This window comes from Phoca vitulina, unplaced genomic scaffold (genome assembly GCF_004348235.1).
Source record: "Phoca vitulina isolate PV1807 unplaced genomic scaffold, GSC_HSeal_1.0 scaffold67, whole genome shotgun sequence".
NCBI classification, from domain to species: domain Eukaryota; kingdom Metazoa; phylum Chordata; class Mammalia; order Carnivora; family Phocidae; genus Phoca; species Phoca vitulina.
Window position 1 is genome coordinate 10,541,248 of NW_022589770.1, and position 24,723 is coordinate 10,565,970.

Here is a 24,723-nt window from a genome sequence, read left to right on the forward strand (position 1 = left end):
GGACTCCCAACTGAAAATCACTGTTTGTGCCCAAAGGAACCTCTCTATACATTTGACTCCTAGATGGCAGTAACTGCTCCTTGTCCTCGTCTCTGCCAGCCTCAGTGTGGCACCTTCCCTTGTGGTTTCCCTACATATAGCCCACAGTTTTGTAATAGGTTCTTTATTAGACTCTCCTCAATTATTCTAATTTGAAAGTGCCATCTGTTTTCAGTTGGCACTAGACCGACATTTAAGAAGTTATTGTTATTATCTGAATGAGAGCTAATGAAAGCTTATTGTGGTAATAGCAGAAGAAATAAAGGGGATAAAATGGATTCCAAAGTGAGATGAGAAAAATCTGAATTTTAAGAAGGCTACAAGGAAAGAACAATATTCACTCTTAAGATTTAACTTCTATTACGGAATGGAAATGGGTCTCTCTTGCACCTTTTATGTTACACCGCATAGAAAAACTCTTAAACTTAATAGCAACATGAGACAAAAGAAGTGGTTCAGAACTTGAGACCAGAAAGGGAAAAGATTTCACTGCTTGTGTTGAAGTACATGGAGCCACATTATTCATTCAGAGAGGGTGGTGCCGGATGTCAGGTGGTGATTCAAACAAGTGATAAGTGCAAAGTGAGTACAACAAGAGGTAAGAGGTTCCCCTGGCAGGTGGGTCAAACAGTAGGGCGTATCAACCTGGTCCTGAGGCTGAAGGTAGGCAGTAAGCCTCAGGAGGAAGGTCAACAAATAAACAGGATCCCCACCATGAGATTCAATTCAGAGTCAAACTCCAAGGACCAGAGAAAGGAACACAGGCAAAGGCAAGCATGTGCTGCCTGGACAGACTGCAACAAGAAGGGCATATTGTTGGATTTCTTGTGTTTCCTTAAACCACCCAATTGTGCACCAGACTGGAGCAAGTCTGAGTGCCGAAGGTCAAGTGGCTCCAATTGTGAGAAGTAAAGGACTGTAACATCCCTTCCATACACAGGCAGCCCAGCTCTGAGGTTTTGTTTTGTTTTTTAAGAATATGATTCCATCATCTGGTCAAAATCTCTATTTTCATCTAATGTTTCATAGTAGCAACACTCTGGTGCATTTGAGGAAGCATCTGTGTTCTTCATCAGTGTCTCACAAGTTGAACAATATAAAGTAGTACAGGCATAAAACTATTGCATTACTAAATTGCTTCCTGCTGAGATTTCTTTTGATGGTGTTAAAAAAAGTCAGGAAACAATATTTTCAACATATTCTCTGGAGTTTAGGGTATTTTGATTTACAGTCTCCAAGGACAATATATAGAAAATTACTTCCTAAATTAACACATCAATTACTTAAACCAAATGGATAGGAATGATGGCACTGGGATAATGATCCTTTATGAAGAACATCTTATAGGAGATAAAATATAGATGGTCTCTTTGACTTAAACAGCTGCTATATTAATCATTGTGGTATAATTGATAGAGGTGAAGAGTTTACGCTTCTTTCCTTTGTGTTGAACATTCTGATAAATGGGTGTCTGATGTGACAAGGAAAGATAACATAATGAATATCTTACTGTACTTGAATGAACATTAAAAAAAAATGACTGACATTGTGTTTTGTTCCAGGTGGGAATAAAAAGCAAGCAGTTCCTGGCCGGTGATACTCCAGTTAAGGGTGTCTGACTGACAGCATGTTGGCACCAGCATTGAAGGAAGTGATGGACTTTGGCTCCAGGTGAGTACAGTTCTCCAGGACATCATGCATCAGGGTGCATGTTTCTGACTCTTACCCATGGAACTCAGAAGATAACTCCAGCAAGATTTTTATCTTCTCAAAATACTGGGCTACCGTATATCTTCAAAATATTATAGTTGTAAAATTCTATCGTACTTTAAAGTCAATGAATATGTATTTTTTCCTCTCTAAGTGATCAAACAGGTAACTATGAATAGGTTTCTTTCTGAACTGGGTGTCAAAATGCCTGAACTATAAGTAGATTTAAAGATGAAATTTCATAGAGTGTTTCCGGTTAAGGAGGGAAGCCTATTTCCAGAAGGGACCAAGGTGGGAACAAAGTTATCATTAAGCATTTCAAATTGACACATTGTTCTGTAACCTTCTTCATGACAGGCACTGGAGGGCTGAGTTAGCCTTGAGGACTCAAAATTTCATCACTTCCAAAGTCATGCAATTAGAGCAGGCAGATAATCCAGTAACTCAAAAGACTCCTTGACTTCTGGTTTCTAAATGACAAGAGATCGGAAGTAAGGGCCAGACATACCCATATTCTAATAATGATTCTCCAAGTATGTACCTTCGTGAATTCATAAGCCAGAAGGTATGCCTCACTTAGGGACCTCAATATGAAGCTTTTGTGGGCTGAATAGAATAGGCTGTAGATTTAAGGAATGGAGGACAAATGTAACACAACTTAATTTTTTAAGTTTGCAAGACTTACATATTAGGCCAACACACATGTTATTTTAATTCACATATAATTTTTGCCTTCCACAGATTTAAATATTAACAAAGACGTAAGCTAATTAAGTCTACATGGGCAATGCTATCAAAAAGAGGTAAAGAATATGTAATAAGTACTTAGTCTACTTATCAAATATGTAATAATCCGTCCTATTGTCACAGCAATTCTATATCTGGTGACAATGTGAAGGAAAAAATTAGGAATATCTGAAAAGATATGAGCAAAGGTTGTTTCTCATAGTCTGTTTGAATAGCAATGAAAATGATAAACAACCAAATAGTTAATTGTACTGAACTTATAAAATAGATTTTTGATCAAATTGTGAAATTCTATAGAACTATTAAAATGATTTAGAATACTTATGAAAGAAGGAATAAGCATAGTTTTAAATTTATAAAAGCAGGTTAAAATGTCTTTAAGATAACGTTTGTATGTTTATGTAGAAAAGGCAGAAGGAAAGACACCTATATGATTATTTTATTTTTGTTTTTTTAACTTTTTTTCTGATATTTTCATACTGGATGTTTTTCCTATAATCAGAAAAAAATACAACTTAACATTGAAAATTTTTCCACAAGAAAATAGGATTGTACAAGAATAAGGTCATGAAAAAGTAGCATGTTTTTTCAGAGATTAAAAATCAGGTTATGAAACAGAATTGGAGTAAAATCCAATATTTGTGTAAAATGTATATCTATATAGATAACAAAACAGAATTTGGGTAAAATCCTGCATTTGTATTTTTTTAAAAGAACATATATGTATATTTTTTAAAAAGAACATATATACATGTTATGTATTATAAAAATATAAACCTTTTTTTTTTGTTTAAATAAAAGAGTTTAGGAGAGGTCAAGATAATTCCTATTTAATAAATGTGTAAAGTCCCCAAAGAGAGATTCAAATTTGAGTAGGGCCTTGAAGGTTAACTATACAGGAATGTGTTTTCATTAGTATTAATAGCAAAATTTGACCTGTTGAAATGGATAAGAGTACACGTTATGCTTACTTGTATGGCTCTACTTTTCATTTTGTAGAAAATTATAGTATAAGTGATAGACATTGAATGAATTTGAATATTGATATTTGTTTCAAGCTTAGAATAATCAATTTGATGTACTGAATGCCATCTTTTATTACACACTGACACTTTGTAAATACTACTACATTTTTAACAAAAATTACATTAGTGTGTGATTAATTATAATATAAAAATATTCACCAAATCTTTGAAAGATAGTTATATTTCATTACCACAATCTTCTGCAATTCTTCTTTATCTGACTTCTGTGATGCATAAGTAGGTTATATATTTACCTTAAAAATAAAAAAAATAATAAAAGAAACAACTCTAATTTCTCATGTGAACGTTTCATTTTAAAACTAAATTTTGTGAAGAGTGGCAGTTCTGTCCTCTTCCATAGACCTCTCTGTACCTATCTTTCACAGAGACTATGGTTTCCAAGTCCATCCTTTGCTCTTTTTATTTACCCTGTATATTGTGCTTAGATGATCACATACACCCATGGCTTTAATATTCCAAAACTTATTATTTTACACCCACACTCTAATTGTCCACTAGAGCAACATACCAAATGAACAAGAGGTATCATTCTCACCTAGGCTGTATTTCCTGCCTTTTTACTTTAGATTCCTCTTTTTTTTTTTAATTTTTTATTGTTATGTTAATCACCATACATTATATCATTAGTTTTTTTTATTTTATTTTATTTTATTTTATTTATTTATTTTTTTAATTTTTTTATTGTTATGTTAATCCCCATACATTACATCATTAGTTTTAGATATAGTGTTCCATGATTCATTGTTTGTGTATAACACCCAATGCTCCGTGCAGAATGTGCCCTCTTTAATACCCATCACCAGGCTAACCCATCCCCCCACCCCCTCCCCTCTAGAACCCTCAGTTTGTTTCTCAGAGTCCATAGTCTCTCATGGTTCATCTCCCCCACCCCGATTTCCCCCCCTTCATTCTTCCCCTCCTGCTGTCTTCTTCTTTTTTATTTTTTTTTAACATATAATGTATTATTTGTTTCAGAGGTACAGATCTGTGATTCAACAGTCTTACACAATTCACAGCGCTCACCATAACACATACCCTCCCCAGTGTCTATCACCCAGCCACCCCATCCCTCCCACCCCCCACCACTCCAGTAAGCCTCAGTTTGTTTCCTGAGATTAAGAATTCCTCATATCAGTGAGGTCATATGATACATGTCTTTCTCTGATTGACTTATTTCTCTCAGCGTAACACCTTCCAGTTCCATCCAAGTCGTTGCAAATGGCAAGATTTCAATCCTTTTGATGGCTGCATAATATTCCATTGTATATATATACCACATCTTCTTCATCCATTCATCTGTCGATGGACATCGTTGCTCTTTCCACAGTTTGGCTATTGTGGACATTGCTGCTATAAACATCGGGGTGCACGTACCCCTTCGGATCCCTACATTTGTATCTTTGGGGTAAATACCCAGTAGTGCAATTGCTGGATCATATGGTAGCTCTATTTTCAACTTTTTGAGGAATCTCCATACTGTTTTCCAGAGTGACTGCACCAGCTTGCATTCCCACCAACAGTGTAGGAGGGTTCCCCTTTCTTCGCATCCCCACCAACATCTGTCGTTTCCTGACTTGTTAATTTTAGCCATTCTAACTGGTGTGAGGTGATATCTCATTGAGGTTTTGATTTGGATTTCCCTGATGCCGAGTGATGTTGAGCACTTTTTCATGAGTCTGTTGGCCATCTGGATGTCTTCTTTGGAAAAATGTCTTTTCATGTCTTCTGCCCATTTCTTGATTGGATCATTTGTTCTTTGGGTGTTGAGTTTCATAAGATCTTTATAGATTTTGGATACTTGCCCTTTATCTGATATGTCATTGCAAATATCTTCTCCCATTCTGTCAGTTGTCTTTTGGTTTTGTTGACTGTTTCTTTTGCTGTGCAAAAGCTTTTTATCTTGATGAAGTCCCAATAGTTCATTTTTGCCCTTGCTTCCCTTGCGTTTGGCGATATTTCTAGGAAGAAGTTGCTGCGGCTGAGGTCAAAGAGGTTGCTGCCTGTGTTCTTCTCTAGGATTTTGATAGACTCCTGTCTCACATTTACGTCTTTCAACCATTTGGAGTCTATTTTTGTGTGTGGTGTAAGGAAATGGTCCAGTTTCATTCTTCTGCATGTGGCTGTCCAATTTTCCCAACACCATTTGTTGAAGAGACTGTCTTTTTTCCATTGGACATTTTTCCTCCTCTTTCGAAGATGGGTTGACCATAGAGTTGAGAATCCATTTCTGGGCTCTCTATTCTGTTCCATTGATCTATGTGTCTGTTTTTGTGCCAGTACCATACTGTCTTGATGATGACAGCTTTGTAGTAGAGCTGGAAATCCGGAATTGTGTTGCTGCCAGCTGCCAGCTTTGCTTTGCTTGTTCAACATTTCTCTGGCTATTTGGGGTCTTTTCTGGTTCCATACAAATTTTAGGATTATTTGTTCCATTTCTTTGAAAAAAGTGGATGGTATTTTGATGGGGATTGCATTGAATGTGTAGATTGCTCTAGGTAGCATTGACATCTTCACAATATTTGTTCTTCCAATCCATGAGCATGGAAAGTTTTTCCATTTCTTTGTGTCTTCCTCAATTTCTTTCATGAGTGTTTTATCGTTTTCTGAGTACAGATTCTTTGCCTCTTTGGTTAGATTTATTCCTAGGAATCTTATGGTTTGGAGTGTAATTGTAAATGGGATCGAGTCCTTAATTTCTTTTTCTTCTGTCTTGTTGTTGGTGTATAAGAATTCCACTGATTTCTGTGCATTGATTTTACATCCTGCCACTTTCCTGAATTCCTGTATGAGTTCTAGCAGTTTTGGGGTGGAGTCTTTTGGGTTTTCCACATAAAGTATCATATCATCTGCCAACAGTGAGAGTTTGACTTCTTCTTTGCCAATTTGGATGCCTTTGATTTCTTTTTGTTGTCAATTGCTGTGGCTAGGACTTCTAATACTATGTTGAATAACAGTGGTGATAGTGGACATCCCTGCCGCATTCCTGACCTTAGGGGGAAAGCTCTCAGTTTTTCCCCATTCAGAATGATATTAGCTGTGGGTTTTTTATAGATGGGTTTTATGATATTGAGGTATGTACCTGCTATGCCTATACTCTGAAGAGTTTTGATCAAGAAAGGATGCCGTACTTTGTCAAAAGCTTTTTTGGCATCTATTGAGAGGATCATATGGTTCTTGTTCTTTCTTTTATTAATGTTTTGTATCATATTGATTGATTTGCCGATGTTGAACCAACCTTGCAGCCTAGGGATAAATCCCACTTGGTCGTGGTGAATAAACCTTTTAATGTACTGCTGAATCCTATTGGCTAGTATTTTGGTGAGAATTTTTGCATCCGTGTTCATCAAGGATATCGGTCTGTAATTCTCCTTTTTGATGGGGTCTTTGTCTGCTTTTGGGATCAAGGTAATTGTGGCCTCATAAAACTAGTTTGGAAGTTTTCCTTCCATTTCTATTTTTTGGAACAGTTTCAGAGTAGGTATTAATTCTTCTTTAAATGTTTGGTAGAATTCCCCTGGGAAGCCATCTGGCCCTGGGCTTTTGTGTGTTGGGAGATTTTTGATGACTTCTTCAATTTCCTTAGTGCTTATAGGTCTGTTCAGGTTTTCTATTTCTTCCTGGTTCAGTTTTGGTAGTTGATACATCTCTAGGAATGCATCCATTTCTTCCAGGTTATCTAATTTGCTGGCATAGAGTTGCTCATAATATGTTCTTAGAATTGTTTGTATTTCTTTGGTGTTGGTTGTGATCTCTCCTCTTTCATTCATGATTTTGTTGATTTGGGTCATTGCTCTTTTCTTTTTGAGAAGTCTGCCCAGGGGTTTATCCATTTTGTTAATTCTTTCAAAGAACCAGCTCCTAGTTTTGTTGATCTATTCTACTGTTCTTTTGGTTTCTATTTCATTGATTTCTGCTCTGATCTTTATGATTTCTCTTCTCCTGCTGGGTTTAGGCTTTATTTGCTGTTCTTTCTCCAGCCCCTTTAGGTGTAGGGTTAGGTTGTGTACTAGAGACCTTTTTTGTTTCTTGAGAAAGGCTTGTATTACATTATACATTCCTCTTAGGACTGCCTTTGCTGCATCCCAAAGATTTTGAACAGTTGTGTTTTCATTTTCATTGGTTTCCATGAATTTTTTTAATTCTTCTTTAATTTCCTGGTTGACCCATTCATTCTTTATTAGGATGCTCTTTAGTCTCCATGTATTTGAGTTCTTTCTGACTTTCCTCTTGTGATTGAGTTCTAGTTTCAAAGCACTGTGGTCTGAAAATATGCAGGGAATGATCACAGTCTTTTGGTACCAGTTAAGACCTGATTTGTGATGTAGGATGTGATCTATTCTGGAGAATGTTCCATGGGCACTCGAGAAGAATGTGTATTCTGTTGCTTTGGGATGGAATGTTCTGAATATATCTGTGAAGTCCATGGGTCCATTGTGTCATTTAAAGTCTTTATTTCCTTGTTGATCTTTTGCTTAGACGATCTGTCCATTTCAGTGAGGGGGGTGTTAAAGTCCCCCACTATTATTGTATTGTTGTCGATGTGTTTCTTTGCTTTTGTTATTAATTGCCTTATATAATGGGCTGCTCCCATGTTAGGGGCATAGATATTTACAATTGTTAGATTTTCTTGTTGGATAGACCCCTTAAGTAGGATAGAGTGTCCTTCCTCATCTCTTATTACAGTCTTTGGTTTAAAATCTAATTTGTCTGATATAAGGATTGCCACCCCAGCTTTCCTTTGGTGTCCTTTAGCATGGTAAATGGTTTTCCACCCCCTCACTTTCAATCTGGGGGTGTCTTTGGGTCTAAAATGAGTCTCTTGCAGACAGCATATCAATGGGTCTTATTTTTTTATCCAATCTGATAGCCTGTGTCTTTTGATTGGGGCATTTAGTCCTTTTACGTTCAGGGTAACTATTGAAAGATAGGAATTTAGTGCCATTGTATTGCCTGTAAGGTGACTGTTACTGTATATTGTCTGTGTTCCTTTCTGCTCTATGTTACTTTTAGGCTGTCTCTTTGCTTAGAGGACCCCTTTCAATATTTCTTGTAGGCCTGGTTTTGTGTTTGCAAATTCCTTTAGTTTTTGTTTGTCCTGGAAGCCTTTTATCTCTGCTTCTATTTTCAATGACAGCCTAGCTGGATATAGTATTCTTGGCTGCATATTTTTCTCCCATAATGCTCTGAATATATCATGCCAGTCCTTTCTGGCCTGCCAGGTTTCTGTGGATAAGTCTGTTGCCAATCTAATGTTTCTACCACTGTAGGTTACTGATCTCTCCTCACGAGCTGCTTTCAGGATTTTCTCTTTGTCTCTGAGACTCATAGGTTTTACTATTAGATGCTGGGGTGTTGACCTATTTTTATTGATTTTGAGAGGGGTTCTCTGTGCCTCCTGGATTTTGATGCCTGTTTCCTTCCCCAAATTAGGGAAGTTCTCTGCTATAATTTGCTCCAATATACCTTCTGCCTGTCTCTCTCTTTCTTCTTCTTCTGGGATCTCAATTATTCTAATGTTGTTTCGTCTTATGGTATCGCTTATCTCTCGAATTCTGCCCTCGTGATCCAGTAGTTGTTTATCTCTCTTTTTCTCAGCTTCTTTATTTTCCATCATTTGGTCTTCTATCTCACTGATTCTTTCTTCTGCCTCATTTACCTAGCAGTTAGAGCCTCCTTTTTTTTTTTTTTTTTTTTAAAGATTTTATTTATTTATTTGAAGAGAGAGACACAGCGAGAGAGGGAACACAAGCAGGGGGAGCGGGAGAGGGAGAAGCAGGCTTCCCGCAGAGCAGGGAGCCCGATGCGGGGCTCGATCCCGGGACCCTGGGATCATGACCTGAGCCGAAGGCAGACGCTTAACGACTGAGCCACCCAGGCGCCCGTAGAGCCTCCATTTTTGATTGCACCTCATTAATAGCCTTTTTGATTTCAACTTGGTTAGATTTTAGTTCTTTTCTTTCTCTAGAAAAGGTTTTTCTACTAACTTCCATGCTTTTTTCAAGCCCAGCTAGTATCTTTAAAATCATCATTCTGAACTCTAGTTCTGACATCTTACTAATGTCTGTATTGAGTAGGTCCCTGGCAGTCAGTACTACCTCTTGTTCTTTTTGTTGAGGTGATTTTTTCCGTCTTGTCATTTTGTCCAGAGGAGAAGAGATTAATGAGAGAACAAAATGCTAACAGGGTAAGAATGTCCCCAGAAAATATACACTAAACAAATCAGAAAAGACCTTCCAGAAAATGGTCGCTTTTCTGTTTGGAGAGTTGTTGCTATTCTTTTCTTTGATCTCCTGTTGAATTCATAGGTGTTCAGAATGGTTTGATCCCTATCCAGCTGACTTCCTGGGACCAGACGAAATCCAGGTCTCCTATTCCTCCACCATCTTGCTAGCTGTGGCCTTAGATTCCTCTTTAATGTGGTCTCCTCTTTCTACCTTCCCCAATGTCAAATCTGAAAAAGTGAAATCCTGCTTATAGGGAAGGATGTAGAAGGGGGTGTCCAAATTGACTGAGTAGGCCCGAATTGTCTTTAATGGGCAGGAGAAAGGACAAGTTTGTTAATGTCATTAACGTATTAGTAACTTAATAATAATTAGAAATTTTCTCCCTTTTTTTTATTATCTGTTAATTTATTCTTGGTTATTCCTCATCATTCTCTTATCAGTGCTTCTCCCCACAACATGCACATTATAAATGCATGACCTGACATTAAGTTGAAATGAGAAGAATGGCAGAACAATGTGTAAAATGGTAGTTTACCAACATAGGTGCGAGGGGACAGATTTGTACTGGTTGACCTAGGCTCAAATATCTACTCTGCTATGAATGAGTTATGCAGTCCAGAGTCTACCATTCTCTTTAAGCCTTTGAGTCATAAATTATTCATTCTAAACTGTTCCAGTTTTAAAAGTCAACTAATACAGTGTTTGTGGAAAATAGTCTATAAATGTTTAAGCACTTTGTTGGTGTAAGCATTGATTGTTACCAACCATAGAGAATAGATAAACTTACCAAAATACTCACATGCTGTATATGTGTATATATACATTTGTGTATGCAGGTAGAAAAACAGACTACCTCTATAGAATTAGTAGGACTAGTTGTGTCTGCCATGAAATCTCAGCTTTTTGGTAAAATATCTTCAAGTAGGTACTTGAAGAGAAAGTTTCTTCCTTTTTACTTTAATCTGTGTGGCCTGCCCATCAAATCAGCACAGTTCAATAATTCAGGAGGTGTTCTCTCTGCCTTTGATCACAAAGGGAATTCAACTAGGGATAAAATCCCAAGATAATGAGCTGGGCAACACAAAGCAACTTCCTCTTATGAAATCCACTCACAAAATAAATGTGGTATGAAAATTAAAGACACAGAATATTAAGATAGCATTGATTCATTGATCCGGAAGTTATTTCCAACCATATAATATTAATAACACTCCATGACCTGAAATTTAGGATGCAGTGAACATCACACAGCAACAAAAATTATTTAATATTGCCGACAACTGTAGTAATGTTGAACTTTAACAGTTGAAATTACATTTGCTGAAGTACTGAGAATATTTTGCAAACTATAACATAAGAAACTGTCAGGAGATGAGAATTTGGTCAGATGAATCAGTATTCATTAGACATTAAATAATAGATGCTGAGAAAAAATCAAAATACATTTCATGTTGATTGCACTGAAACCACTTGGAGTTCCAAATAATGTATAGTAAAATCTGGGAGAATTAGATCACCGAAAACCAAAACTCTCAACTGGATTTTGTGTGTGTATCCTTTATTCACATATCTCAAGAAAATGCAATGACTTGAAAATCGACCAGAGCTAAGAAAGAAAGAAAGAAAGAAAGAAAGAAAGAAAGAAAGAAACTAACTCTCAAAATGATGGTTCTCAATAATTAAAAGATGTGATCAGTCAAAAATGTTAAGCATCGGGCACCTGGGTGGCTCAGTTGTTAAGTGTCTGCCTTCGGCTCAGGTCATAATCCCAGAGTCCTGGGATCGAGCCCCGCATCGGGCTCCCTGCTCTGCAGGAGGCCTGCTTCTCCCTCTCCCACTCCCCCTGCTTGTATTCCCTCTCTCGCTGTGTCTCTCTCTGTCAAATAAATAAATAAAATCTTAAAAAAAAAATAACATTTGAAAAAAAAAATGTTAAGCATCTACAATATACATTATATTCACCACAGGTCTAGGGAGATACGGACATTAAAGTGTTTCTACCTTCAAGCAATGATTCTCCATGAGAGGAAATAAGCTATACATAGACACTACTGAATAGTGTGTCATTATGTACATATATATCATACATATTTAGATAACTATTAGTATCATATGCCAAAAGATAAGGAAAGATCAAGAGCCAAAAGCTTTCTACAAAACAACATTTGATTTTTGTTTCAGCAACTGAGAAGACTTCTTGAAGGGAGTTGAATTTGATAAGTTAAAGAGATGATGTGCAGGCTGGGAATGGTATTGTAGAGGGAGGGAACAATTTATATGCAAACAATGACTTTGAATATAGAGAAGACAAAGAAAAGGACAGCTAGAATTTTTGTTGTAATAAAGGGTAACAATACTGGAAAGAAAAGGTTAGAGATTAATTTTGGTGGTCTTTAATGTTAGCCCAAGGAGTATGTTCTTAATTTTGTATACCCCTTCCAGTGATCTTTGAACTTTACATTGTATTGGACCCCACTACCATTGCAAGTATAAATGTTTGCAAAATCTTGTTTAACTTAAAATGGAAATACTCGAGATCTTATACTGATGGAATATATAAAAGTTGTTACCAATCTGTTAAATTCAGAGCAGTGCAAGTCAATAAGCAAAACTTACCTCTTAAAACATATAAAATATAAAACTTAAAACTTTTTCTTACAACCTTTAAATACATTTAATTTCCACAGCAAAGATTATTGGTCTCAAGGTTACAAATCAACAGTACTTGGAACTATCAAAACTAGTATTGGTATATTACAAAAACTTTTTACTTTTTGTAATAAACAGAAACTCAAATTCATGATGACATAATGCTGAAAAGGTATAGAATAAAATGCAAATGTTGTGATATCATACAGATATTCAGTAATCATTATCTTTTTTTAAAGATTTATTTATTCATTTTAGAGAGGGGGAAGGGCAGTGGGAGAGGGAGAGAGAGTCTCAAGCAGAGTGAGGAGTCAGGCGGGACTCGATCCGTGACCCTGATATAATGACCTGAGCTGAAATCAAGAGCCAGACACTTAACCGACTGAGCCACCCAGGCACTCCAAAAGAGTGTTCTTAAAAATGTGGTTAGTGTTGGGTGCCTGGGTGGCTCAGTTGGTTTAACGACTGCCTTCGGGTCAGGTCATGATCCTGGAGTCCCAGGATCGAGTCCCGTATCAGGCTCCCTGCTGATCAGGGAGTCTGCTTCTCCCTCTGACCCTCCCCCCTCTCATGTGTTCTCTCTCTCATTCTCTCTCTCTCAAATAAATAAATAAAATCTTAAAAAAAAAAAATGTGGTTAGTGTTGTCATCTGCTGGATGTTTGGGGGGTGGGGAAATGAGAACTGATAAAAGAAAACACAATATTTCTATGGAATGAAAAAAATGAAAACAATGCTTTTTAAAAAAGTTAATGTGAGGTGAAGCTGCTAACCTTCTGGTTATTCAAAAAGGTAAACCAATCTCCTTCAAGGATCCTTTATATCATATAGAACCTCCTTCAGTGTTTTATGCAGAATATAAGACTTCAAATACAAAAAACATCAGCAGTTCCCCTAGATCGACGATAAATGTTATAGATGAAAGTATATTAAACTCAGACCTTAACAATAGTAGATGATAAATATACAAAAATTCCTCTTAAGGCAATCTTTTTATCTTAATGAGAAGAATTTCCTTATATTTTTAGGTATCACTTGAGCAGTTGTTCCTTTATATGAAAGAATAAGTGATCTTTACCATTAAATTTTTTGATTATATCTTAGATATGTGATAAAGTAGTTTTTTGGTTGTTGTTGCAATATGCTGTAACAGTTCAATACCACCATCTGTATGCCAGTTGCTGAGGTCAAAGGTACTGCTATGCAATATTGGCAACTTGGAAATTAGAGTGAAATATTAGACCTATGAAAACGGACATTTTGGGGCGCCTGGGTGGCTCGGTTGTTAAGTGTCTGCCGTCGGCTCAGGTCATGGTCCCAGGGTCCTGGGATTGAGCCCCACTGAGCGGGGAGCCTGCTTCTCCCTCTCCCACTCCCCCTGCTTGTGTTCCCTCTCTTGCTGTGTCTCTCTCTGTCAAATAAATAAATAAAATCTTTAAAAAAGAAAAAAAAAAGAAAGAAAAAGAAAACTGACATTTTATCACCAGCAGTAGAGATCATTAGCATCTCTGGGTAGGAGTTGAAAGCAGGGACAGGATTTGCTTCATTTTCAAACATATTTTTAATATTAGAAACAACTGATTTTACAAAGGTTAGAGGAATTTGTGGTGTTCCAATCCTTGTACTGAAAGTTACAAAACTCTAGCTTTCAAATTTCTTTCAGTGAATCCTAACTTTTTAAAACAATTGTTTTAAGAGACACAAAAGCAATCAAAGCATCTTTTGGGCTCTTTGAAATTCATTTTGATGGGAGATGGTTTTCCTTTCAAAAGTATGTCATATGTAACTCTGTACAAATATTTCTTTTCCAAAAAAATTACAGAGAAAATTCGAGCAGGTGACCTCTCTGTATAATGATCAGTGTACTCTATTTTTAAAATAGTTTAAGCAGTTTTAGAAGACTACAAAGTGTTCCATTTCTTAAAATTGCTTTGATTCTTAAAAATCAAAGCAATCAAATAGTATTAAGAGACTTGCAAGAGCAACAGAATCACGTCTTGCTCCACATCTATCTATGCTATAGTCACATCGAATGGAGAACAAAGTTCAACTCTCCTCTGTCGGTAATTACCTTATTTTTAATTTAACATGTTTATATTATCTTGATTAATTTTAAACATTACCTGTTAACTTCCTATTATGATACGTAGGATGAATGAGAGGCACCCCAATCACAGGACTTCTTTTGATTATCTATTCAATGTATCGAGTCAAATTATTTTAGGGAAATCAACATTCAACATTTAAATCATGATTATATAAATGTTGCTTTCTGGGTTCCCAACGTTTTAAACTAAGATGCTTTTAATTTTCATAGTTTCTAAGATTATTAATGACTATTTCAAATTTCAAATGCACAAAATGATGAAAATACTTGAGACTTCCATTATTTATGTTGTGACCACACTCCTCCACCCTTCCATCCTTCTGCTCCCATCTACTTGCTGGCTCTCTGAGCCTCCCTGCCTCTGCTTTTCTCTGTTAGATTTCTTGTTCCTGGATTGCACTTCTTCCTCCTTCTTGATGATTATGAAAGCATCACTCCAATGCCAGTCTGATTTTCCTCTTTTACTTCTCTGTTCTGTTTTGTTTTGCTTTTTTTTTTTTTTTAACAAGAACCTCTCAGGATTTTTGAAATTCATGGCAATGTGCCTTGGTGTGGGACTAATTTTATTTTGGAGCTAAAAATTTAATTTCTTTAGTTTCATCTTAGCTGTCATGGGTTTCTCTTTTTATTGGTTAGCTATGGGGCCTTCTGGATTATTCTTTTCCTATCTTTAAAAAAAAAAAAATCATCATTTTTTTCTTAGTTTAACTCTTTGGGAAATTTCCTTGACTTTATCTTATGCTTTTCTTAGATTAAAAAAAAAAATCCTTTTATTTAGAAAATAAAATTGAAACATACAGAAAGGCTGTTGACATTGGGGGAAAATACAAGGAATACCTCAGGGCCTTTTACCTAGACTATCTATAGTTAACATTTGTGTCTTAGCTTTCTTTCTCTATGTCCTTACACACCATGCTGTATCAATCTATATTTTTTTCCTTAGTCATTTGACAATAGGTAGCATATATCATTACCCTTCACCTCTGAATACTTCAGTTTGTGTTCCCTTAGAACAAGGATATTCTCTTACATAATTACAGTAGGGTAATTAGCTTCAGTAAATGTAATATTTATATAATACTTTGATATAATCTACTGCTGGTATTCCAGTTTTATCAACGGAGCTGATCCTTCGTAGTATGCTTTTATTCCAGTGTGGGATATAGTTTAGAATAATGTATTGCATTTCCTTGTGTTAAACAACAAATGGAGGCATATTAAAAATTTGGAGTTTATTTGAAGAAAAATCTGTTCAAATTGGACAGCACCAAACATGAAATGGTTAGGAACACTGCCCCAACAGGACCTCAAGTATAGACATTTGCAGAGAAAAGGGAAAAAAGGCAAAGTAAGGAAATTTTTGATTGGCTATAGCTGAAAGCCTATTGACAGCCCATTGTATCTGATGTTTTGTTGGTTTTTAAGTTTTATTTATCATATTTTTAAGTTTTGATAACGTTTTTGATTATCATAGCACACATGCTTATCACTAATTAGAGTACCCCCCACCCCCCGCCGTTTTTTAACTTCCTATATTGTCTTTTTCTTCTCAGTCCTTTCTGGGTGTTACCATATCAGCCTTAGGTCTCAGTAATGTGGCAGTTTTCCTCAAATGCCTGGCCTTTTGTTCACCATTTGTATAAAGTGCGGTCTTTGAATAGGAGTTGGGGTAATATAATTTGGCTTCTCGTGTTCTGGAAACCAAGCAAGGGAACTGGGTTACAGGTTCCTTGATAAAGTATGTCCACTTCAAATAAAAGCTCTGTCCAAAGTCAAGTGTACCAGGTTTAATTTCTCCAGAGAATAGACTTAGAATTGGGGATTTGGGGTAAGGGATGACAGGAAACGGAGAAATAATTGCCAGCTGTGGGGGATGAGAGCAACCACTTTAGAATTTTACCTCTTTTCCCCTTTTTAGAGTTGCATCTCACCCCTGCCTTTTATGATGATGATGATGATGATGATGATGTTGATGATGATGATGATGATGTTATATTAATCACCATACATTACATCATTAGTTTTTGATGTAGTCACCCCTGCCTTCTAACGCACTCTGTTATTCCAAGAGCTGGGCCTCTGGCAGGTTCTGTGGGTGCTTTGCTGACTTCTTCCAGCACCCTGCACTGTGAGCACATGGGCAGCACTTCCTAAGCTCTGCTACGTCAATCATCATTCCCCTGCTCCCTACCTTTCACCGTGTATTGAAGTGCAGTACAGTGATGAAGGGTATGACTCTGAAGCCAGACTGCCTGGGCTTGCTACTTGCTGACTATGTGATCAGCAAGTTGCCTAATGTTTCTGCACCTAATTTTCTCACCTGTAAACAGGAGTTGATGGGTTACAGGTAGGAAATGAGTTTGAACGGTCCTGCGCACAGCAAGGTTGATGGCAGCTGACACTATTACTGTCCTCTCTCTTCCATTAGTTTCTCCATTTTTCTTCCAAGCTCCTATTTTTTGATCAGCTCCTAGTTGACTTTTGTTTTGTTTTGTTTTTAATGATTTTTGCTGTCTTTTGAGGTTTGGGGCAGGAGAAGAGATTAATAACTGGGGTCAGTTCATCAGGTTTTGGTTTTATCTTAATAAGGCTCTGCCTTATTTTATTTTATTTTATTATTTTACTCTGGAATAATTTGTGTGTGTGTGTGTGACGGCTAACCTCTCTTAGCACACTATTCTATTTTATCTTAAGAATTAGAATGACAGCTTTTAAAAAACACCCAGGTTAATTTTAGGACATCATTTTTATATGAAAATTACTCATTTTCTTTTATTTTAGAATTTATATTCTCATTTATTTTAGAATTATATGTGTGAAGTCTCCTAAAATCGTATGTCACTGATTACTGTGATTTTTGAGACATTAGTACTATCTGTATGAGAACATATCTACAGGATGATCTAAGGACACATTCCCAATTAATATTATAATATCAAACTTTACATTACCACCTTCTTATTTTACTATGTATAACCTATTAAACAATAGAGTCCTTATCTTCTGTGCACTGATATGCATGTTATAGAAATTCAGTTATTTAAATATTTATAAAATGAGAGTTGAGAGCAGCACTTTTGAAAAGCAGTTAATAATGAACAGACATCAGGGGAGCTATTGTTATAACAGCAAAGTGCTTTGCAACTCCAATAACTTCAGCGGTGCAGAAGCAGGCCATCAAATTTAATTAAAAGCAGTCAAAAATAAACTGAGAAATTGAACTGTAAAAAGCTATCCTTTGCCAGGAGCTGAAGGCAGAAAGAAAGCCAGGGAGAGCCTTGAAAGTAGTAATGAATTGATAAGCCTTACTGCCTGCAACTTGTAATGCACTCTGTCAGATTTTAGTTTCAGTTAAACTAGATTAATAGGGCAATCGCTGATTCTCTATCTTAAATCCTTCTTCGTCATCCGCCCATTATAGGCTCCCATGATAGATGGAAGCCTGAGTGGGTCAAAATTTCAATTCATTTCTCTGCTCAATCATTTTTTAAATAATGCTGGCATCTACATTTGCTGGACACCAGCATTCTCTGTGATATTTTAAAAGCAAAAATAAATTTAGTGACTGACAGGCTGCAGCCTTCATTTCCAAAGAGGCTTAATTCCTTTTTATTCAACAGAGCTAGAAATCCCCTGGAACGTGAGCGATTGACATCTCTTTCTACCACTAGGGGCTATCATAGTGAAGTGAATGATAAAGAGAAGATTATAAATTTATTGTTGCTTTAAATGCTCAGATTAACGTGAATCTGCAGAAACAGTACCGCAAGGACAAAAACAATTTGCCCTCGATCATTTTATTTCTTATAATAATGTTCTTTAATGAAGCTAAAGCCTTCCTGCTGTGACCTTATTATGTTTTTCAACATCAGTGAGAAATAGATTCCTCCGAATTGTAAGAGAGCTCATGAAACAGCAGGGATATTGAAATAGAGGATCAATTACTTTTTTGCAGTAATTTTGAACTTGAAATAGCTATAGCACAGCCTCTGTAGACAAGAAGACAAACCAGCTTATTGAAAAGCCATGTGCAAATTATACAGATCACCAAATGCTGAGATAGGCAAACTGTTCTTTTCTACTACCTTTCAACATGATTACAACACGCCTTTAAAGTGCAAGCACTCCAGATTACCTTGCAAAAGAAACAAAGACTGAAAATAGAATTTGTCACCAATTAAATGTAAAATTTTGAAATATATTTAAGAATCCTTCAGAAAATTGATAACATCACAGTTTACGGGTTAAACCTTACTCATTTTAACCTGAAGAAAGGATCTTTGAGTACAGTGGGAACTTAGAGGTCCAGATGAGGATGGAAACAGCCAAGGGTGTAGAGCTTATAAATGTAACAGATTGTTGCTTTTATGAAATATTGTAATTTGTGAAGTCCTTCCATATTCATTATGCCATTCAATCCTGGCAGTGATCCTTATAAGCTCAAAAGGGGAATGATACCTTACAAAGGTGGCAGTAAGGAAGCCTGAGGCTCAGACAGGTGAAAAGATTAGCGCCAGATCATGGCACCTACCTTACTTGGGGCTGGCACCTGCACCTAAGTGATGGAGCAGTACTCTCTCTTTTTAGTTTTTGCAAGAACTCCCAACTTTGAAAATGCAAATCATTTAGCTGTAATAAAGTCAGTGTTACCAGAGTATATAATTTCCATTTCCATCTGCTGCATTCAGGCAGGAACTTCTCATTTGTGCTGATAAGGGAGACGCATGGATCAATGGGCCTTTAGAGAATGGAAGTGCTAAGTGTACTTTATCTGAATAACTGTCCTGCAGCACATGCCGGACTCCACAGCAGGCTACAGGGTGGGATTCTGAGATGGCTGGTAAGGGGGCTGAGACCCTTCTTCAGAAAAGGGTGTGTGAGTTGAAAGCCACATTTATTGCTGGACAGGGACTTTCCTGCCTGAAGGGAGATCGGGGTGGGGCTTGGGCAAGACCCTCAATCATCCTGGTCAATGAGATTGACGTAGAGAGATTGAGGGTCAAGGTGATAAAGTCTTGAAGCTACTTGGAAGAGAAATGAACTTTCAAGACTGGGATCATGAGAAAATGGAAGAGGTGGAAATAAGGAGATTGGAGAAGTAAGAAAAACGTGCTATGATATCAGTGTGAGGAGCAAAGTACTGAGAAATTAGGAGGAAAATATAGCTAGAATTCAAATTAGCTCGTTCATATTTTATATTTTTTTATAAATCAAATATTGCCATTGACTTGGGTATTTTAGCTTTCTTAAAAGCTGGTTTTAGTTGCATCACATGTGTCAATAAAAGGCTGCCAGATAATAGTCTACCTCCTCGACATTAAGATTGGGATCAATAAGTATGATAATAAAAATGGCATTCATTGAGGTGTGACTATGTGCCAGACACTCTTCTAAGAACTCTACATGTATTATATTGTAAACACTATAAGTATATTAAGTATTACTCCTATTTTAAATATCAAGGGGCCCCTGGGTGGCTCAGTCGATTAAGCATCCGACTCTTGGTTTTGGCTTCACCTCAGGTCCTGATCTCTTGGGTCGTGAGATCAAGGCCTCCATTGGGCTCCACACTCAGCAGGGAGTTGGCTTGAAGAGACTCTCCCTCGGGCCCTCCTCCATTCTCAGATAAATAAATAAATCTTTAAAATAAATAAATAATTATCAAGACAATAGTAGGGGCGCCTGGGTGGCTCAGTTGGTTAAGCGACTGCCTTCAGCTCAGGTCATGATCCTGGAGTCCCGGGATCTAGTCCCGCATCGGGCTCCCTGCTCAGCAGGGAGTCTGCTTCTCCCTCTGACCCTCCTCCCTCTCATGCTGTCTCTCATTCTCTCTCTCTCAAATAAATAAATAAAAAATCTTAAAAAAATAATAAAAAATAAAATTCTTAAAAAAAATAAGACAATAGTATACAGCAATTTTACCTTACCTAATTAGAAACTGTGAAAGTAGGGGTGCCTGGGTGGCTCAGTTAGTTGAGGGTCTGATTCTTGATCTCAGCTTGGGTCTTGATCTCAGGGTTGTGAGTTCAAGCCTCGTGCTGGGTTTCACACTGGGTGTGGAGCCTACTTAAGAAAAACTGCAAAGCTGTTAAGTGGTAAAGTCAGGAACTTTTAGCTCTATAGCCCTTAGCACTTTTAAAGTCATTCCCTTAAAGGAAATAATAATGAATCTCCTTATTTGGACAGTTTTATTTATTTGAATTTTAAAAATAACATTTGGCAAGCTCACAAATTTATTTGAATTTCCAACTAGAATGATATTAATTGAATATGCCCAGAATATTTTGGGACAAAGCCCATTCTGCTCTTTGAGATAATGTGAAGAAAACAAAATTTACATTTTTATATTATGGTAATTTCCATATGAAATGCCAAATATATCCAATAGCACTCTATGACCTTGTATAAGAATGGTTGCCATGATGTACAGAGATATAGTACAAAAGGCTTTATTGTACATGTTTAAGCATGGACTTCAGTCACAACCACCTATTAGAATGTGGTATTTGAGCATAACAGAATCTGATATAAACTATCCTGTTACTGAGAACTTCATATCTGTCAACTATGTGTCTGTGTGTTTGCATACATATAGTTGACTTACGTTCCAATATGTGAATTTGCCTACTTACTAAAATGTACTGGTGACCCTAAAGTCAATGCTCAAGGACTTTCCATGGTCATTCAAGGACATGCAAAGAGCAGTGAAAATCTGAGTCACCCTGCACAATTTCCCACCTCAGCTGGAACAGGTGATGCTCTGCTGTTTTGTTTATATTTATAAACAAGTGTCCATTTTACAATCTACCTAGTGCTATGATTCCTTTTTGTTAGATTTTATAGTGTGTTCACTGTTTAAAAATAGCCCCCAAGTGTAGTGCTGAAGTCCTGTCAGTGTACCTATCTTAAGTTCCAAGATAACTGAGATTGGCCTTATGGAGAAGGTACATGTGAAAAATGAGCTTCATGCAGGCATGGATCAGAGTGCTGCCAGCTATATATTCAATGTTAGTGCATTAACAATGTATATGAAATAAGGTATCTTTAAACAGAAACACACTTAAAATCAGGTTATGTCTTGAATGGTTGAAAATGTGACTGAAGCTGGCAAGAACCTAATCCTATATTTGCCCTAGGAGCAGTGGTTCGGTACTCACCAATTTATTACTCCCTGTGACTTCATAGAACCTAACTCATGTGAATAACAATTGTATATCTTATCTCTATCCTGGTCAAAACAGAACATCTCATTCCAATCCTTTCCAATTCCTATATCTTTCCAAGATTCTTCCAAATTATTTCTGTCATGAAGTCAAAGACTGACTCTATTTACTCTATGGAATCTCATAAATTTACTTGCTGGAAGAATGTACACTTAAAATGATGGTGTCATCTTCAAAATATTTCCACTTAAATTATATAATAATCCTGATATCTGTGCAGCAAGAACTGTGAATGGGTCAAATGGGAGTCATTTCTCACAAAACTAACTTCTTGATGTATGATCAACACTGAAATTAAGAAGAAAGGGGGGGAGAAGGAGGAAAAATAATTGTTAGATAAGACCCGGAAGAAATGATAGTGAATGAAATCCAAGATGTGTGTATAGAAGTTGGCCCCAGAAAACAAGAAAGCATATTTCTGAAGACAGAAAGGGAGAGACAAAAATGAAGGAAGGGATAGGAAATGATACAGAAAACAAACAAACAAAACCTTGAGAGGGAGAAAACCTACAGGTGGTTAGATTTAATGATTTTTAATTTTCAAAAATAAAAGATGGGCAAAGTCATCTGCAGATGTGTTACTTATTGGACACCTTAATATACAAAGACTTGCTTGGAACTGGAAACTCAGCAAAGGTGAATTAAACACATTGCATACCTTCATGAGACTATGATCTCATGTGAGATAAAAGAAATTATACAAACCATTGTATCATGTCACACATTAGACTATATGCCTAAGAAAATACAAATAAAAGGCTATAAGGACTTTTCTGAAAATAAAAGGAAATGTCTTTTTATAGTTCCAAAGCTCATAAGTGAGTTATCCTTAAAAAGCATGTAAATGAAAGTGTATGTTCAGAAAGCTAACTCCTTTGTGATGGCTTATTATATGATATCTTAAAACTTGAGAACAGTGAAATGTTTGTGCATCTTTTGTATTATTTGTAAATGCTCTATAATTATAAAAAGCTGATGAATTTTGTGGATTGTAATGAGATGGGGGACAAGACATTGAGCTATATGAAAATTACTTAGAAAACCACATGGGCTGCCAAGATTGTTTTCCTACTTGTAGGTCTATTCTTTGCAACTCATTATAGTGTATTTTACCTTAACATATGTATATACAAATCAAACCTACTGGCATTATTTCAAAATAATTTATTTTAAAACAATATATTGTATTACTGCTTTTATTACTCTCTTTTTAAATATATCATTTTGGAAAAAATGGAAGGTACAAATACGTGATAACATATATAAAAATACTTCTGTTAGTACTTAGATAACTATGAATAACAGATTATATTTGGATGTTTTCTTTATGTGTATGTATGTAAATATGTATAGGTTTTCATATCATCCATCATCCTTGCATTTAATATTTTTGGGAAGCTTACTAAGCATTACTTCACTTAATTGTTTAGTTATCCCCACTTTATAGATGATAAAAATTAGGCTTAGAAAGGCTAGATAATTTGTTTAAGGCCTGTGACTATCACTGTGGCATAGCCTAGATTTAAACCTCATGCTACCTGAAACTCATTATCTTAACACAATATAGGCTGCCATACTGTATTGTAAGCTGTTCTTTCAATGATAGTATATTGTGAACATATTTTTGTCTTTTACAGTTTATAAAAGACACCGTTCTTAATGATTTTATAAAAATCCATTGTATCAGTTCACTGAATTTTTTTCTTTTTTTTTTTTAATTTAAATTCCAGTATAGTTAAAATACAGTGTAATATTACTTTCAGGTATACAATATAGTGATTCAGCACTTCCATACATACACCTGGTGTTCATCACAAGTGTATTCCTTAAATTTTTAAGAAGTCCCATTATTAAGTATCTCTGTTGTTTCTAATTTTTATTTATTGAAACCAATGTTCTAATAAATATGCCCAAGTGCCTCAGAATAAATCCCATGAAGTAGAAGTGGAATTACTAGATGAAAGTCTATGTACCTTTTACCCTGTAAAATTGCCCTCCAGGCAACCATGTTGGTTCATGGTAAACTAGAAGTCCATAGAAGTGTCCCTCTTCTCACACCCTTGCCGGCTCTGGGCATAGGTTTCTTTTAAATCTCCAACAATTATATACAATTGCATTTAAAAAATTATTTTAAGCTGTGTAACTCTAAAATTTCAAGTGCTTTCAGAGAAATTATATAGGCTGAGGGAAGAATTCCTGGAAATACCATTTCAGAATGAGACCTAACCACTTTTTAGAGATTGATTTTTCACCAGCATGGCAATAAATCCAAGCATTTCAGAATAAATAATTTTTATTTCCACTTATTTGTAGTTCACACTAACAACACTGCATGACTCTGGCTTACTAAGTGAATGCCCACTCTCTTAATTTAAAGTTAATGAAGTTAGATTGATTCAATTAAAAGATATCAATCATTGCCTATGATTTATAATTCCATAAGATTTTTCCTTTTATTTTTCACTTAAATGATGCCTTTTCAATGCCAGAATATCGAAGGGAGTAGTAAAAACATTTAGAATTGACTTAGATTCTAAAATAAATCGAACTGTTCCAGTAATATTTTGAATCTGAAAAACAGAGCAACAGAGAATTAATGAAATAGTTAGCATTACTGAATGAAACAGGGCTGAATCAACCGTGGGTTCCAGAGAACATGCATTTCCAAAAGGGAGAATCCAGAATGTATTGATTCTCATGTTTGCATGGTCTTGGTAATTTTAATGTTGCTACTTGCCATTATTGGGAAAGTCTGTTCTCTTCCATCTAATTTGTAACATTAGTCAAATGTTGCTTTCATTATTTGGACTATATGATTGATATGCTGGGCATGAAGAGCACAGTTATCCTTAATTCCATTCCCTTTTAGGCAGAGAGAATATAGACTGACAACAATTTAAGCCAAGAACAAAACTGTCCCAGAAATATATAGTCTCATAAGTCTTCCTCAAATGTTCTATTGTGAAGGAAAATATGAGT

The 24,723-nt window shown here is 36.1% G+C and overlaps 1 protein-coding gene across 48 annotated transcripts in view; it reads left to right on the forward strand.

Annotated features, from left to right (window-relative positions):
- PTPRD (protein tyrosine phosphatase receptor type D) overlaps window positions 1-24,723 on the forward strand; it is a 2,332,398-nt gene that overhangs the window by 683,830 nt on the left and 1,623,845 nt on the right. For all 48 annotated transcript variants that reach the window (XM_032392357.1, XM_032392358.1, XM_032392356.1 and 45 more), the window contains one exon: window positions 1,602-1,710. The gene's annotated coding sequence lies outside the window, so the exon portion shown is untranslated. The remainder of the gene's footprint in view (window positions 1-1,601; window positions 1,711-24,723) is intronic.